This window comes from Phoca vitulina, unplaced genomic scaffold (genome assembly GCF_004348235.1).
Source record: "Phoca vitulina isolate PV1807 unplaced genomic scaffold, GSC_HSeal_1.0 scaffold5, whole genome shotgun sequence".
Classification (NCBI taxonomy): Eukaryota; Metazoa; Chordata; class Mammalia; order Carnivora; family Phocidae; genus Phoca; species Phoca vitulina.
In genome coordinates, this window is record NW_022589708.1 from 32514052 (window position 1) to 32528721 (window position 14670).

A 14670-nucleotide genomic window follows, 5' to 3' on the forward strand; every position below is an offset into this window, starting at 1 on the left:
GAATTTCATTAAGATCTTAGTCATTATATTTATTTGTTTTATGAGGGAAAGAATAAATGACTGTAGTAATATTGATGTCTACAGACCCATTTCCTAACCACAACTCTAACCATTTCTCTTATCACTTAACTGATGTTGTTTTAATGAGAGCTATTGTTATTATGCATTATTAATAAAGGACTACCATTACTATTAATATCACTTAGGAAAGATTCTATAAAGAGCTTTGAGACTGTAGATGCAATTAACAAGAAGCCAAATTCTCCATAGTGTGAAAAATACCAGGTAGGGCTGGCTTCACACATTTGATCTTACAAAAGTGTTGCAAGGGGTTGTAAGTGGATTGCACATGCCCACGAGAAAAACCATGAACCCCATGAAGACTGATATATGCAGTACCTTGTTCTCTTCCACAGACAGAGAAATTTGATTAGTTGAGGGGAATTTTCATAAACCTCTGCTCTCATGACCAAGACGATGGAATGAATATATTACCTCACATTTCAGGGAGTTCATGCTTACCTTAAAAGGTCTTATTTACGGTGGGTGAAAACAAACATATAAGGTAGTAAGGTTTGAGTTGTTGGAATGGAAATGTCATAATTCTATGACATATTTTACATTCACTGTGAAGCTCATAACTCTCTGGGCTTCATAGTATATAATTGAAAGCCAAGAACAAGGGTGCAGGGCAGACTCTTCACACATACTCCCTTCAGTGATATTCCCATTCAAAGGAACTCCCCTGACCTCCAAAGCTGCCATCACTTACCAGGCTTGTAGCCATAGGACCACTCTCTCTCTTTGTCAGGGGGAGATGAATTAGCAGCAACTTGATCACAGCCAGAAGAAGCCTCTGACACTCCTGTTCCATAATGGAGAAGGAAGACTGTGGTATCGTTTGCCTTTCAGGTGAGGATGAAGTTCTCACTCTAACAAAAGGATCACCTTAGCAGAGTGGGCCAGTTTACTCACCCTCTGGGAGAGTCCTGTGTTCTACAAGAATCATCAACTACTTTACATTCGTTCTGTGAGAAAGGGCTCTTATTCAACATTCGGAATAACAACACTCTCACTTCTGCTTCTGAGACATTTTGTGTCTGTTTTAAGGATTTGCCAGCCCCAGGTTTTGTACCTTGTATTCAGCCTCACTGTGGGACTAAAAGGCATAGGTCAGCTGGAAGGCATGAGGGCATGAAGGGTGAGTCCATCCACTACAAGATCATAGGCGCACCTGGAAATTTTGAAGGGCTCTGAGAAACTTACAGGACTTTTATACACACTTATAGATGATACTTTTAGCAAAAGCTTCAGTCTCAGTAAAATAGCAATAATCATGTATTTTCTTCTAGAAATGCATGGGCTTTAGTGCTTTTAAAGTCCATAATTTAATCTCACGTTGGTCAGGTGAATATTATTATCCCTATTTTAACAGTTGAGGAAACAGAGGCACAAAGTTTGAGAGTAGAGTCATGGAGTAAAAAAAACAGGAGAATCCAAAATAAAATCCAGATTCCTCTACTTTTAGCCTAATGTTCAGTCTACCATTGACATATGCTCTCTTATTAATTAGTAAAAACTCAAAATACCTGTGAAGGACTGTCTGCATGGAAACATAGTATGAATCTTTAGTTTACGCCTCATCTGGATGAATTGATTTTTCATGATTGATTAATGCAAAACTCTTGGGTTATTCCATTGGGTTGATATGCATTTTTACTTGTTTTGCTCTTTTCCAAATTACGGCTCAGTGGGTAATAGCAATGAGGCTTTCGTAGAAGTTTTGGATTATGCCAATAATGTCTTCCTAGTAGTTTTATTAATCAAAGGAAAGCATCTGGTTTACATTAGAATATTCATGAAGTAACCATTGAAAGAAGATAGTAAGTATTGAAACAACATAGTCTTGAATTTTTGGAAGACACTTTCTAACCAGTTTAGCTGATTTACACAGAACAGATTTTTCTGTGTAGATTATAGTGTATGTTTCCTCTGATATCTCCAACTGGGTAGGTTGGGAACTGATGTGCACATTGTTCATTTTCAAGGTAGAGGAACTTTGTGAATTGTAAGTCTTTTTGTTTGTCCACTTTTAAACTAATATTCTTGCTAAGTCATTATCATATGTCATCAAAAATCAAGACTCGTTTGTGTTTGCTATAATAAAATCTATGACCATCTTAAAATAAAAATGAGTGGTAGAAATAATAGAATAGTAGGATGTTAGGATTATAAAATACCATATGAATCATATTGTCAAAACATGCTCAGGAGAGAAACTGGCACCCAGAGAAGTTAAGCGCCTTGTCCTAAGTCACACAGCATTCAGGAACAGAACTGAAACCATAATGAAGGTCTCCAGTTTCTGAGAATCATCCCTTGTCATTACTCTTTCTATTCATTCTTGGCTTTTTGGTTCATTTCTATTCTTTGGTTCACTTCTCCCCCACCTTGAAGTTATCATTCCCATATTTCCTTTTCTGCACATGCCACTGGGCAGTCATCCATAGATTTGAATTTTCATCACACTACCTCTCAGGAGAGACAGCTCCATCACACTGAAGCCAGGTTGGTGTGTAAGGATCTTAACATCATCACCCTGTAGCCCTAGAGAACCTCAGACCATCAGCATACTTCATTCCCTCGGTTCCTATCCTTGCAGGGTGAATTCATGAGCATGCAAATGATAATGTATGGTAATAACATGGAAGGAATACAGACAGCCAATTGCCCAGACTTATAAACCATACATGTGGCAAAGAAGAGCACTGGATTTAAAAGACTCGCCACCAAGGCAGCATCTTAATCACATACTACCTGCTTAAGGGTGCAGAATCTTAAGGCTTAATTTTCTGCTAAGCTATGAGCTCTGAAAATGAATATGAAATTAGGATTTGGGAAGGAGAGTGTGCTCCTTCCTAGAAAAGCACTTTTATTTTAACATTTAATTATGAAGCTGCCCCACAGAGGAGCATTGAGCTTGTTGGCATTAGAGTCATGCTTGCCAGGACTGTGGTCAAATGGCAGGTACCACCCCCACCTTCCGCCAACCTCCTCCAGTAATTGACTGACCTTACTAAGGTTGACTGGCCTGAACTTTGAGATGGTCCCAGGTGTTCAGTGGCTGGGCTGTGCTTCTGGTAGTACGTGCACGGAAAGGACATTGTGAAGGCAGAAAGGGGCCCTTGCTGACAAGAATTTCCAAGGACATCTCTCAGTTGCAGAAGCTAGAAACGTTTGGTAGGAAAAATTTTAGATCTGCCTGAAGAAAATGTGAACAAAGTTTCCATTTATTTCAAACTTTTATGAGATATATTGAATTATTGTACGGGAAAAATATTTTCTATACCCACCAAGAAGATTGCAACAATCTTCTGAAATGGAGAATGCCTTATAACCAAGCACATAGATCAAAAATTGATTTATGCGAGCCATTGAGTTTGTACATATTTTGACACTATTCATCTTATAGCCTTATTCCATTACCTTGACAGAAGAAAACACTCATCTCCTAAAATTAGATTCTAGCTAATTTTGTTAATGTATTTATAGTTTGTATACAGTTAAAGGCCATTTAATCTATTTTACAACAAAATATATAACCTAGCACTTACTTTATTCCTCTTTATCTAAGATAAGATCTGATTTTCTTTGACTAATAACTATATTCATATCTAATTTCTAAATGCCTTTCATCTCTACATGTCATGCCAAAATACTTCAACATTCCATGTGTCTTAATCCTTATTGTCTCAGGTTTTGAGGGAAAGAGGGACCAGCATAACTTTTTACCTTTTCCTCTGATGACAGCCACTGCAAAATGACTTCAGCATCCCAGAATGGAGGGCAAATAGCATTCCCAGCAATTAACATTTCTACCAGGACAACTCATGAAGTGTGAGAAACCATGCAGGCTTCTCGAGATGAGACTTTTTGAAAAATAGAGAATATTTTAAAAAATCATTCCTAAAATGGGAAAGGTTAAAAGAAAAGAAAAACGTGGGCAGAAAAATAAAATACAGCAAAGTATGGACATACAAGAATGCGGGAAGTAGAAATTTAGGAGAAGCATAATGACCAGTTATTAATGGGTTACAGATAGATTTTACCTCACTGTCAGTTAGTCCTGAGAGAAAGTATGAGACTTATGATATGCATATGATATGCAGTTGGGGGGGGGGGTTGATATGCAGTTGAATTTGTTTTTCCTATTTTCTCAGTTTTTTATGGTACAGTATTGGGCCAGAAAATGTTAGCATGGTTTCTATGCACAGTTGGTTCTGTTTTCAAAAGTCTGCTGGGGAAGAGTGGAGAGGAGTGTGTTTCCTATTCTTCTCACAACTGGTTGCAAACCAAAGGCACTTCCCGCTGTTAGGTCTCACCCTTCAACCAGCCACTAGGGCACTTTCTTTTTTTTTTAAGATTTTATTTGTTTATTTGACAGAGACAGAGAGAGAGAGGGAACACAAGCAGCGGGAGCAGCCGGCAGAGGGAGAGGGAGAAGCAGGCTTCCCCGCTGAGCAGAGAGCCCGATGTGGGGCTCCATCCCAGGACCCTGGGATCATGACCAGAGCCAAAGGCAGACGCTTAACTGACTGAGGCACCCAGGTGCCCCAACTAGGGCACTTTCTATCATCAACTTGCAGAAAACTAGAGAATGTGGCCCGAGATCATGTTTTGATCCCCAGATCTGCTTCCGCATCATGTCTCTCATTAGCCTTTCCCACCACACCCGTAGTGGCAGCTTTCACTGCAATGGGATGCAATCTATGTCCAGACCCATAAACTTCCAGGGTGTATGTTTATAGTACTTAAGAGTCAATCAGGTAACAATGCAAGCTCACTTCTCGGACCACAGCTTTTATCAGCAATCTGAGGAACAGATTTAAGTTAGTAAGCCTGTTTCCACTTGTTTCAGAGACTTCAATACTGGGGGGTAGCAGGGACGAAGTTGGGCATCAGAGTCTCCACCCAGAAAGGACATTAGACCATACCAGGCTTCAGTCATGGTTTTGGAAACTTGGACAATTTTCTTAACTGTTCTGAGCACCTGCCTCCTCATCTATAAAGGAAACATGAGAATAAATTACCATGTTGTGAGGATTGGTAATTATTTATATGACACACAGTAAGTATTTAATAAATGGTAACAATTGCTAATATTCTTACCAACCATGCAGGATACATTTTAAAAAGAAGATTTATGTGCCCACTTTCAATCCACAGTGGGGTGTCCCACCTTGGATGGTAGTAAGAAACATTACTATTAAAATCCATCCACACCAATGGCATTCAACAACATTCTGTGTTCTGGGCTTAAAATAATATCCTAGTACATCATTCAGTTTTTGGAGACCCTCATCTTTTCTCATATATTTGCCCAGCCTTACATTTTCTTTGCCCGTGAGAATAAGTCCAAGCTTCTTAACATGGGATTTAACGGTTATTAAAATCTCAGACCAAAGTAGCTTGACAATACTTCACAAAGCCCATTATGTACTCTGTGCTTTTACTCTATTGAGCCCACTATATAACAGCCCCCAATGTATTTTCCTATGCTACATGTTTTCATTCCAGCTAAACTCTCAGACTCTAATGTCATCCACCCTTTTGTTCATTGGTTACAGACCTGATTTCTCATCTCTTTGCTTGTTCAACATTTTGATTATTTTCCTCAAAAAGCACCTATGTCTAAAGAAAATGTCAATAAAATGTCCACTTATTTCAAACTGTTGTGAGAAATACTGAATTATTGCACAGAAAAAAATATTTTTCTTACCCATCAAAAATTAGGCCACACTTAACCAATGTGAAGAGTTAGTTTTAGGATGTTAGTTAGCATATATTCCACCCAGAATTTCTAGCCAAGAGCCTAAACACACACACACACACACACACACACACACACAAATAAATAAATAAATAAAATTTAAAAAGCCAAATGTATTCCCTCTAGATACAGCTGTCCAGTATCAACTAAATTAGAGAGCAGAGTGGGACTTCCTACCCCCCATTATGGTTTAAAATCCCAGTGCTGTGACAGAAGAGACTCTTCCCCAGGGAATGTTAAGGACAAATATGTCCAGAATGAAAAGGATATGGGCTGTCTCCAATTTCATCAACCAGTGTTGATACCTATCCTTAGGTAGCAGCAGGAAAGGATGTACTGCCCCTTCCTGGAGAAAGCAGCTAAGTCATCTCCCTACCATGGAAATAAGAAAAGCCAGGGAATAAGTGTTCCTCCTTAATAATAATTACATAATTGTGTATTAAAATGAGATTCTCTATCGGTGTTTTAGCTGAAGCATGAAAATTACAGATGCTATAGTTCAAAGTAAGGTTTGAAAAATTAGAATGGCAGAAAATAAATTTTGTGGCCCTTAAGATGACAGCATCCCTTTAAAAATTGGGAAGAGCTAAGAAAAGTGAGAGTGGATATTGAGGAAGATTTTGGGAGAGAACTATAGGGGGAGGGTGTGGTGCTCACTCTCAATCTCAAGTCAAAAGATAGAGTTTTAAAGGCACAAGTAGAAGGATTCAATATATGTCCTACACTACTGGGGGATACAGTGGACCAGCACCTAATTCTTGCTTGGAAACCTAAAGTGTTAGAGGTGGGTTGGCAGGTTCTTTGTGGAAGAATGAAGTAGTTGCTGCTGAATTGAGATCAGTATGTAGACCCAATATTTACTGGGGTGATGGGGTTATAGGAGGATGGAGGAGAGGAAGTAGGCAATGAATCAATGAAAGCTTCCCTTGGAACAGATGTGGCCAAATGAGTGAAAGAGCAATTATCTAGGATCATCTTAGGTCCTGGCTTAGAAAGTTACCCAAAGTGGGGCGCCTGGGTGGCTCAGTCATTAAGCATCTGCCTTCGGCTCAGGTCATGGTCCCAGGGTCCTGGGATCGAGCCCCACATCGGGCTCCCTGCTCCATGGGAAGCCTGCTTCTCCCTCTCCCACTCCCCCTGCTTGTGTTCCCTCTCTCGCTGTGTCTCTCTCTGGCAAATAAATAAATAATCTTTAAAAAAAAAAAAAAAGAAAAGAAAAGAGAGTTACCCAAAGTAAGGACAGAGAGAAACTGGCAGTACCATAGGATTCCTAGAGCTGAGGGAATAGGACATGACCAGCCCAACTAAACACACAAGTCCTCAGCTGTTGGTTGAGGCAAGGGAAGGAATGCTGGGAAAATTGGGAAATTGGAGGAGTGGAGGCTCCAAAGAACCCACGAGAGCACTTGTGAGAGAAAGTGCCAGTATTAAGTTTTCACGAGGACTGAAGAACAGCACTACATGGCCCACAACAGTAATAAAGAAATGGAAGGAATACCTTGTCCCGACCTATCTCTCCTCCTACCTTCCTCCCCCACCAGACCCAGAAGGGGAAAGAAATCCCATTAATAAGAGGTGGTAGAGGGTTGGTTGTGACATTCCTTAGGACAGGACATTCTAATTACTAAATTAAGAGTAGGTTTTGTGCCTTAAGACTGAATCCTAAGTCATAGTCCCTGCCTGATTTTCATCTGGGAGAAGAGGAGGGGCTACCCTTATAGAGCTCATCTTAAGGGACTCCTGGAAACAATCACAAATGCTTTATAATTACATCCCCTGAGCTATGTTTGTTTCAATATAATATTTTTGTTGCAATATAATATTTTACATGCCTCTCTGCCCACTTTGGTATCCCTGATGACACTTGTCTTGTCTTGTTCATTTTTGTATCCTCAGTACCTAGTGTCATAACTGATACATAGTTAGCACTAAGCACTTGCCAGATAATACAAGGGAGAATACCACAACTACCTGGGAAGAAGTAAAGGGAATTACAAGAATGTGAATGACAGAGGAACCACATCCTTTTGGATAGATCAAGAAGCCCTCATAGACATGATCATATATGACATAGGCCAAGTCAGATTTGTATCATTCCACCAGGTTCATATTTAGACCAACAGAACTGGAGAAAAGTGTAATAGCAGGGAAAATACTGTAGAGATGAAAAGATGTAGTTAGCCTCCAGAAATGAAAGAAATGACCATACTCTAGATGGCGATATGAAGTATGTATAATCATTTTATAGTAAAAGAGAACAGAAAGCAAGAGAAGAACTGCAATGAGATTGGAGAGGCTGAGCCCATCGGGTCGCTGGCAGGTCCTGAGACAGAAAGGATATAGCCTATTCAAGGAGAGCAGACTGGGAAACACACCAGAGGCCAATCAAGGGCATGGCTGTATGCATCATCCATGGGATGCTGCCAAATCAGGGGTCGAATCTAATGAGGAGGGCAGCATCTACCTGAAGTTTATAGAGCAGATTTATTTTCCAGATATAAAAGAACTTTGCTTCTCCAATTATCAGCTTTGCAAGTAAAAGAGAATTAGCTCACCCTGATAGTAGGATTTAAAGGTGAAACCGTGAGAAGAAAAGACTACGCTCAACTGTGGAGAAGCCAGCCGGGAGAGAACTAAGTGGAATAGCTCAGAAGATGGGTTTCACTCTGTGAAACCAACTGGGTTAAATAAAATGGATAGTCATCTACTCTGTATATAACTAGCTGATACCTCAAATTCCCTAACTCTGTTATAACCCTTGTTTTATTCATTCAAATGGTTGGGTCTTATGTCTTCCTGATATGGGTGCTACTTCAGATAAAATGACAAAGGCAAGGTTGTTATTTCTTGGTGGTAAAATCTGTCAAGGAAATGTCCCCACTTGTTCTCCCAGTTGTTAGTAATAGAAAGTTATTTCAGTAAAGTGACACGATAGAGACCATTGGAATGCCTCTTTTTAGAAGTTGTCTTCTGTCACAGAAGATAATTTCTTAGGATATTATTTATTAACTTTTTATATGATTTAAAGAGAACCACTTCATATAAGACTGAGAAAGTAGAGAAAAAAATGAAGTGTGGAGGTGCTGGAGAGCCGGTACTTAGGGCACCAGATAGACACGTCATCTACTTTTCAGGGGTGCCTGACTGGTTCACTCGGTTGAGCGTGGGACTCTCGGTTTCGGCTCAGGTCATGATCTCCTGGTCAGTATATCCGAGCCACTCGTAGGGCTCCCTGCTCAGCGGGGTCTGCTTCTCCCTCTCCCCCTACCCCTCCATCCCCTGCTCATGCCCCCACTTCCTCTCAAATAAACCTTTAAAAAAAAAGTTATCTACTTTTCATATTGCGTCATATCTGCCTGTGAAGATTGAATATAGACTGCAAGGCTAGGAAGAAAATAAAAATCACTAGAAAAGTCAAGAAATAAAAATGTGCCGAACGACTATTATATCCTACAAAATTGACCTCACTCAGTTCTCCATACTAGCCCTATGAGGGATTATTATCATCATACCACTGAGCAAACTGAGACTCCAACAAGTAGACTAAACTTCTCAAGGCAGAACCAAGATTCAAATCCTGGCCAGTCCAAAATCAAAGACCTTGCTTTCTCCCCAGTACCAAGATATCTTTGAGTATAAAGTGCAAGCAGCAAAGGAAATAGAAAAACACAAGTCATCCATATAATAGTTAATTAAGAAGTTATTTTTTATAATACTGAAATTAGGCTGAGATAAATATCAAGGTATCTTGAGACTATAGAACAAACTTAAGAAAATAACAAGAAATGTACATGACCTGGATGCAATAAATTACAAAACTTGACTAAAAGGCATTAAATGAGGCTTAAATTACTGAAAGAGGATTGCACAGATTTTGATTCTTGCTCAAAATAATCTAAGCAGTTTATTCAGACATCCAAAGCCAATGGATTTTATTAACTTGATCATAACATTAAAAATTATATAGAAAAAAAGGGAGGCCAAAAACAGCAAGAAAATTTTGAGAAAACAGTAATAAAAAGGAATCTGCTCAATTAGACTTTAAATATACTTTAAGGTACAACGATTAAAACAGTATTATTGTATTTATGCAAGAAAAAGTGAAGTGATTAAAGCAAACAAAATGAAAGTTCCACTTATATATTAACTCTACATATCATAGGAATTTAATAATTTATACAAATTGTCCTTCTCTCAGTAGAAAAAATTAAGATTCAGTAAATAATTTGAATTAACTGATTAAAAAAAAATTAACTGATGAAAGAATAAAGAATAATCCTGGGGCGCCTGGGTGGCTCAGTTGGTTAAGCGACTGCCTTCGGCTCAGGTCATGATCCTGGAGTCCCAGGATCGAGTCCCGCATCAGGCTCCCTGCTCGGCAGGGAGTCTGCTTCTCCCTCTGATCCTCCCCCATCTCATGCTCTCTCTCTCTGTCTCATTCTCTCTCTCAAATAAATAAATAAAATCTTTAAAAAAAAAAAATAATAATCCTGTTAGAATGAAGATCAGGTCACATGACTTCTGTGATTAACCCCTCTTCCCCCAATGGTTTCCCATCTCTCTGAGAGTAAAGGATTTATGGTGATCTTGAAAGCCCTATGTTACATGGCCCGTATTTTCTTCCCCTTCAATCATTCTGCCTCAAACACACTGGCCTCCTTGCTTGTCCTCAAACCATACACAAAAGTTCCAATTACAAGATTTTTGCATTTGTGGTTCTCTTTGCATGGAACACTTGTCCCCAAAATATGCAGGTGGCTCGCTCTTCAACTTTTTTTTTTTTTAAGATTTTATTTATTTATTTGACAGAGAGAGACACAGAGAGAGAGGGAACACAAGCAGGGGAGCGGGAGAGGGAGAAGCATGCTTCCCACTGAGCAGGGAGCCCGATGCGGGGCTCAATCCCAGGACCCTGGGATCATGACCTGAGCCGAAGGCAGATGCTTAACGACTGAGCCACCCAGGCGCCCCTCCCTCTTCAACTCTGGTCAGATCTTTGCTCAGATGTCACCTTCTCCATGATGCCTTCCCTTACTTCTCTGAAATTATAAAAGTTCTAAGAAAGAAAATATAGGTGAATATTTACATAATCTTATGGGTGTGAACAGACTCCTTAGTAAGACTCACAAATTACTGACTTATAAATTTTGCTACATTAAAAATTTAAAACATCTGCTTCTTACAAATTTGACAAATAGTATAAAATAGCAAGCAAAAAGTGGGAGAAATATATAGGTAACATGTGCAAACAAAGGTTAATTTCTTTCCTAGAAAAACCTATTACGTATGAGAGAAATGCCAATATAAAAATGGGCAAAGGAATAGAAAACAAAATTCTTACACACACATAAAAACAAATTACCAGCATATATGAAAATAATTTTTAGCCTCATTGATAAGAAAATAAGCAAAAATTAAAATAATGAGACGACAAATTGGCAAAGATAAAAAGAAGGATAATACACAACATTGACAGGAGTGAGAAGAAAGAAACATTTTATTTGCTACACTGCCAACAGATGCATAAATAAATATAATCTATCTTAAGAGTCAGTTGGCAATATGAATTAAAAAAATTTTTAAATATGCTTACCTTTTGACCCAGAAATTTCACTTCTGGAAATTGGTCATAAGGAAATAACTGGGGACAGGTGGAAAGATTTAACTACAGGGCGCCTGGGTGGCTCAGTCGTTAAGCGTCTGCCTTCGGCTCAGGTCATGATCCCAGGGTCCTGGGATCGAGCCCCACATCAGGCTCCCTGCTCCGCAGGAAACCTGCTTCTCCCTCTCCCACTCCCCCTGCTTGTGTTCCTGCTCTCGCTATCTCTCTCTCTGTCAAATAAATAAATAAAATCTTTAAAAAAAAAAAAAAAGATTTAACTACAAAGATATAATAAAATGGTAATGTGCAACCTTGGAATAAGGAATGTAAGAGGAGGCACTGCAATCTTTTTTTCTTGTTGATGGGGGTAGAGAAAGGGGATGGCTGAGCTGATTATATGTAAATAAGCCTTAGGTTTTTTTTTTTTTTTTTAAGAACTGTGTGGAAGTAGCAGGTGTATTGCATCTTCACTAAAGCTGGGAAAGGAAGTAGTGGGCTTAAGCTTCCACATAGGGATTTAAGTTAAATATAAGAAAGTATTGCCTTACAAGAAGCTTTGTAAACATTGGTCTGAGTCAAGAAGGAGGTGGTATAGGGGCGCCTGGTGGCTCAGTCGTTAAGCGTCTGCCTTCAGCTCAGGTCATGATCCCAGGGTCCTGGGATCGAGCCCCGCATCGGGCTCCCTGCTCAGCAGGAAGCCTGCTTCTCCCTCTCCCACTCCCCCTGCTTGTGTTCCCTCTCTCGCTCTCTCTGTATTAAATAAATAAAATCTTTAAAAAAAAAAAAAAGAAAGAAAGAGTTTAAAAAAAAAAAAAAGGAGGTGGTATAATCACATTCCCTGGAGGACTTCACCGCAGAAGAGATATTTGTCAAATTAAGACGATTTTTGGTGCATGCCTACAAGAAGCAGGTTTGTTGTTGAAGTTCATGCTCAGTCTTCTATTTTTAATTATGCTTTAATGTTTGATCAGCCCATTGTGCTTTGTGTGGTATGGATGCATATTACGTTAACTGTCACCTTGTCTCATTAAAATAATAATTAGAATGAGCCCTTATCAGCAAAATGAAATAGGTTTTTTAGTAAAAATTAGGGTGGGGTATCTGTCTTCAACCCACCAGCTGCCACACATTACATAACCCCAGTAATATTTGAAATCCTTTGGGTGATCTTCACTTTTCCTAAAAAAACTATAAGTCTGAAATTAATTTACAAATCCTCTGAAAGGCCAACGATATTCTAAGTTCACTTTTCAGTTACAGTGGGAGTAAGTGTTCTAGTTCACATAACTCATTTAGGTTTATTATTGTTATTATAGTATTTTTATTGAGCACCAATCACTGAGATTATAGCAAATATCAGATACAATTCTATTATAATATAACAGAATTGGACACAGCCATTGCAAAGATCTGATACAGAGGGGAAATTTCACAAACATGGAAAAAAAAAAAGATCTGTACATGCTCAAGAAAAAAGCTGGATATCAAAACTATGTTACAGGAATAGATTAACATTAAGTCAATTCTAATCATTTTTCAAGGCAGTACAGATACATTTACCAAAGAAAAAAAGAGCCTAAGGAGAAAAGAATATGAATTGGTTATATGGAAAGTAGAAGGGATATTACTGTATCATTTACACCTTAAAGAATCATATGTTCATATTTAATAAACTTCACATTTTCTCATTTTTCAAACAAACAAAATCTGACATCATTTCTCTAGTTGCATTGTAGCTATATGCCACCAAGTAAGGCATTCATTCTGTAATGACTACCTAGTGATTATTCCTATCTTTAGATATTTCCAAGCAGAAAAGAAAAAACTAAATGAACACTAGTTGAAAGAATGCAAGTACAGCACACCCCTTCCAAAAGGAAAAGGAAGTCTGCATTCATGGTTTCCCAGACTCATTTGACCCAGTTTACTTCATTACTTTAAGGCAATATGTAGTTCTTCCCTGAATCTTAACATTTACTATCTTTTTTTTTTTAAGATTTTATCTATTCATTTGAAAGAGAGAGAGAGAGAGAGCACAAGCAGGGGGAGGGGCAGAGGAAGAGGGAGAAGCAGACTCCCCTCTGAGCAAGGAGCCTAACCCAGGGCCAGATCCGAGGACCCCGGGTTCATGACCTGAGCCAAAGGCAGACACTTAACTGACTGAGCCACCCAGGTGCCCCTGCTATCTTTTTAAAAATTCACTTTTATATTATTTATTATATAAAATTCCTTGGCCACAACCTGGTTTATCTTTTTCAGAAATCCAGGTACCTGGCATTTCAGGATATTTTCTGTCTACAAATCAAACCCTTCTCTTGGCTTCAGGAAAATTTTGCTCTTCAAATTGCCTGAACTTCAATCTGACAATATTCCTTCAGTCACTCACTCTCCCTTCTAGACACACAGCCTCATTCTAAATATTTATGATTGAATTTTTCAAAATATTCTAAATTCCTGCCTCCCAATTGGATGACAAATCTGTTCTTGTTTCTTCCAGCTCTGTATTCTCACATCGTCTAAATGTCCCACAGGGTTCTGCCTATGTCCCATCCTGCATTCATTTTACCACCTGACTCTCATCCTCCTTTCCAGAACTTCATTCTGAATCTCTGCAATCTTATCTTCAGGCCCTTATGCATAGACCTCTTCCCTCCTCAAATACTTTAATGTGACAGCTATCATACACACAACTTACAACATTTAAGTTTGACACTGTAGGTTCTGAATCCATTCAATTATTTTTAAGATCTGCTACACTGTCATCACAAATTTTTTAACTTTACTCTTCGGTGACAATCCAAAAGAGTGACCAATGGCTGGAATTTTCACCAAAGAAACATGAAAGAAGTCTTAACATTAGCCTACGTGGGTATTTAGCCATTATATGAGTACTTACCAAATTGAGTCTCCATCTATAAATCAGCTGTTAAATTGGTAATAAAATAAGTTCTAGATTAGATAGGAATTTGTTTGAGAATAATTAGAAGTTAAAGAAAACAATACACTAATTTTCTTTACGATCCTGATTTTTATTTGTGTTGACAATACATGCAACAAAAAAATACATATATAAGCTATATTTCTAGATTCTTTTACAGCTAAGGCTGGTCTGGGAACATAGTTCTGGCCAATAAGATGTAAATGAAATTGCTTGGAGATTATTCCAGAAAAGCTCTTTTAAAGGAACTAACTCCCATGGCATGAGATCTTTGCTCCTTGCCCTTCACTCTTCTTCCAG

At 38.6% G+C, this 14670-nt stretch overlaps 1 protein-coding gene across 4 annotated transcripts in view; it reads left to right on the plus strand.

Moving 5' to 3' along the window:
• The window catches only part of KLF12 (Kruppel like factor 12), a 578056-nt gene that overhangs the window by 20482 nt on the left and 542904 nt on the right, over nucleotides 1-14670 (plus strand). Inside the window, exon 2 of one of the 4 annotated variants that reach the window (XM_032402856.1) lies at nucleotides 812-912. The exons of the other annotated variants lie outside the window; for them this stretch is intronic. The gene's annotated coding sequence lies outside the window, so the exon portion shown is untranslated. The remainder of the gene's footprint in view (nucleotides 1-811; nucleotides 913-14670) is intronic. 4 annotated transcript variants of the gene reach the window in all.